This window comes from Macrotis lagotis, chromosome 5 (genome assembly GCF_037893015.1).
Source record: "Macrotis lagotis isolate mMagLag1 chromosome 5, bilby.v1.9.chrom.fasta, whole genome shotgun sequence".
Lineage (NCBI taxonomy): Eukaryota > Metazoa > Chordata > Mammalia > Peramelemorphia > Peramelidae > Macrotis > Macrotis lagotis.
In genome coordinates this window covers 170,737,066-170,741,094 of record NC_133662.1, presented here as the reverse complement: position 1 = coordinate 170,741,094, position 4,029 = coordinate 170,737,066, and the positions used below count along the sequence as shown (strand labels likewise).

General features: G+C 33.4%; 1 protein-coding gene across 5 annotated transcripts in view; it reads right to left on the bottom strand.

Annotated features, from left to right (window-relative positions):
* The window catches only part of SCAF8 (SR-related CTD associated factor 8), a 242,146-nt gene that overhangs the window by 53,935 nt on the left and 184,182 nt on the right, over nucleotides 1-4,029 (bottom strand). The gene's annotated exons all lie outside the window — the stretch shown is intronic.

Below are 4,029 nucleotides of genomic sequence, written 5' to 3'. Positions count from 1 at the left end.
CTGTTGACAAAAGGAACAATAACTGGTCATCACTGGTCAATGGAATGCCTTCTCCTAGTTATTTTTCCCCCAAGAAAAGAGGTGTCAACACAACAGCAAATGTTTCATTGCTCAATTTGTTCTTTCATAGTAAAATTGTTGCTTTTCACATTCATTTGTTATTACTGTGCAATGCACTGGGGGAGACAAGAAAAATAAGTCATCTCTGCCCACAAAGGGCTTACAATCTATCAGGGCAACTTGTCTTCTCCTAATTCAACAGGAGTATTAGATTATACTTTGTTTACTTATAATTTGCCTATTCCTTCCTTCATAGTCAGCAATGTGCATGGACTTCCCTATTTATTATGATTTGGTTTCACTATTGGTCTACTATCTCTAAATTCTGACAGTTCAGAAAGATCAGGCATAATACAATAGTTTGGGAAGCTGATCTACTTTGACAATATCTAAAGCATTACCTGTAAGGAATAACAGGGGCAATGCTTCCCCTTCCACCACCCCAAACCCTACCATAAACATTCAGTTTTGGGCATTTTATCTCTATCCATGGCATATTTTCTTATACTGCCATGATACTGGAGAACTAATATTTTAAAGAGGTTAAAAAAATAGTAATAAAATCTTTATCTTTAATGTTTTTTAGGGTGGCCCAATGGATAGAGTACTGGCCCTGGAATCAGAAGGACCTGAATTCAAATCCAGCCTCAGACACTTAGTAATTACCTAGCTGTGGGACCTTGGACAAGTCACTTAGCCCCACTGCCTTGCAAAAATAAAATAAAATAAAATAAAATAAAATAAAATAAAATGTTTTCTGTTTTTTAGTTGGGTTCAACTCTTCATGACCCTGAAAACCATAGCATGCCAACAGTGTCCATAGAAAAGATACTGGATTGGTTTCCTTCTTGAATGGATTAAAACAAACAGAGGTTAAGTGACTTGCCTATAATCATACAGCTAGTAAAGTGTCTGAAGCGGAATTAAACTCAGATCTTCTTGACTCCTAGTATGCCACTTTATGTGTCTCTTAGGGCAAACTTGCCCAGGGTCATTATAGCCTGAGACCATATTTGAACTCAGGTCCAGCATTCTAACTCAATGAAACACCGAACTGTCTCAAAGTCTACAAGTCTTTAATCTACCTGAGTCCAAATAAACCCATTCCCTTAAATGAAAGTAAAACAAATAGATTTGACTAGTAAGATTTAAAAGCCTAATATATTCTTTTTGTTTCTTTTCACATCTTAAGTGCATAACATAAATTGTTATTTAATAATTTAATTTAATTTAATAATTTATTCCCACTGTCTACATTATATCTTTGCTGCAAGAACTTGGAAGCATTCTTTTGGGGGGGAGGGTAGAAGAGGCTATATACATATACATATATTTCTTCAAATGAAGTAATAGCTACATAACAGCTACATTAAAAAGAAATAATATAGAGCATGCTTTTGGAAAGTGTAATTCAAATAATTATGTAGTGTTTATGGGTTTTTTTTTTTATACAAAGCAATCTCTTCTGTTAAATCTCTTCAAACCACTAAAGATAAGACTATGTCTACATTATATCAGATTTGGTAGAATAAAAACAACATTAAATAAAATAAAATCATCTACTTAGCACTAGTAGGGACTTAAAGATATCAACTAATCCAATCTTTTCATTTTATAGATGGGGAAACTGAAGCCTTAGCTGCCAAACAAAGAAATCTGATTTCTGACTGACAGGTCCCTTCCAGGATCCTCACAACATATCATTAACGTCATGATTACTGAACATGCTTATTTTACAAATGGAACTCACAGGACAGAGCAAGTTAGCAGAGCTTCCAGATTACTTAAGTATAATCAAGGAGTAACTGAAATATTAATTGATTTTTGTCCCTCAGAGGCTAGGCTGGTGTGGAAGGGCTACAATACACATCACTGGAGGAAACCGCCTACAGAATGACAGATTTTCTTGAGTATTGAATAACTAGAAAATGGCATGTCACAGCAACTAGGAGCCTGTCATAGCAATTGGGTTACTTTCTTATTTCTTTCTAATATTATGTCTAAAAAATATGCCAAACACTATTCACTACTTCAGTTAATGCAAATGTTTCAAAAATTAGGCAGACTAGTTGTCATTTAGCCAAGAACACAACTGAATTTTTCACTGGTTGTTTTGGCATTGTATCAACGTACTCTTTATGAATGATGTGAGTGACAGTTCACCCCACTCCATAACCAAACAAAACAAGTGCAATGAAATTTGACATTTAATCCAGATTACCCAAAAATTACCGCCAAACCTTTTACTCTTCAAATGTTTATTATTGGATGATTTTGTAAATTTGTCTTATTGTACTTAAAGATCTATTCTTAAATTTGGGCAAAGTACAGACCATACTGCAGCTCTGTAGTGAATGTCCTTGAGAAATCAACATTTTGAGATAGAAGCAGAGAGTCCAAGATGGAAAAGTCAATTAAGAAAAGAAAAACTTAGATTTACTCAGGATCATATAAATGGAAATATACATACTCAATAATGATTAAATTTGTATTTCTTTTACTTGCTAATTAAGATAAATGCTTTGATGCAAGAATTTTAGAAAAAAGATGCTTCATCTGGGATAATTATGTTGGTAATAGAAATTAGGAATGGAATTATGGTAATTTAATACTTCTGCTCTGGCAGGCAGTATTAAGAACCTGGTTTCTGGGACTGCATAGTATTACTAATAACTACCTCCTAATTAGTGCTATTTGACAGAAATGGCTGAAAATGAATACAAATGTATTATTAGTTATGACAAAGTTGTTAAATGACCATCAAATTATAGAGAAGTCCCAGGATCAAGGAACATAAATATATAATTGTTGAATGGGTAAGTTCAATGTTCAAAATATGACATTTACTTCACTGTTAAAAACGAACTCACTATTATTTGGGTTATTAAAATGTTGAATTCTTTATTTCCCACAAAGCATTTGTGGCTCATTTAGAATTACCAACTCCATGCATATCACAGTGCTAAGATTTGTCTAGTGCTATGGAGTTATAGTCCTCTTTCTTAGTAATTGACAGTTAAAGAAATAAATTCTAATTAAAGAATTAAATACAATTGAGTGCTCTAAAGGCTAGGTAAAGGAGAGGCAACAAGATCTAGAAGAAGGAATGCTAGCCTTGAAGTCAGAAGACTGGATTCAAATTCCAACTATGCTACCACTTGTTAGCTCTGTAAAGGAGGTCAGGTCATTCAGTCTATGTAAGCCTGTTTCCTCATCTCCAAAATGGACACAGCAATCTTTGAACAACACATATACATAGAAACATACATGCACATGTATATTATATGTTATGTATCCCAAGCTGAAACATAACAGCACTTTTAAAGTTTGCAAAGCATTTTTGCAGACATGATCTCATTTGATCCTTATGGCAAATTTGAGAGGTAGGGGTATATACCCTCTTAGGAGGTGTTGAGGGTTTCAAATTGCCCCAAACCCTTGCAAAGACTACTGAGACATAAAGGGAGATAGATTTTTCACCCATCCTGGATGGGAGAAGGGGCTATTTTATATGTCCTTAAGTTAGACCTCTTTCCTAATGGAGAATATCAAGTTCATTTAGAAATGAAATAATTGTAGTTCTATGAATTCATTAATCCCCTTAATATTTTAAAACATATATTTTTAAGAAAGGTCATTTGTGCAAAATAGTCCTTCCAGACAACTGAAAGAGTAACTTCAACTGTATGAGAATTACAGTGGAACCCTAAGGTTGAGTACCAGTGCATTTTACATGAGGGTGTACATTAGAAATTGTTATTTTTTAGTATTAAAGTTAAAAAAGCTGGTTTTCAAGTTTCCAGGGAGGCCATAAGCACTAAAAAATTAATGAAGTGATCTCTATAATATATTATATTTATATTTATTTTTAAGGTATCTACTATAGGGTAGAATGAATATAACTAAAAAAAACCCTTCAATTTAAAAAAAAGTAGAATGGAATCCTTAAGATTTTAATCTTAAGAAACA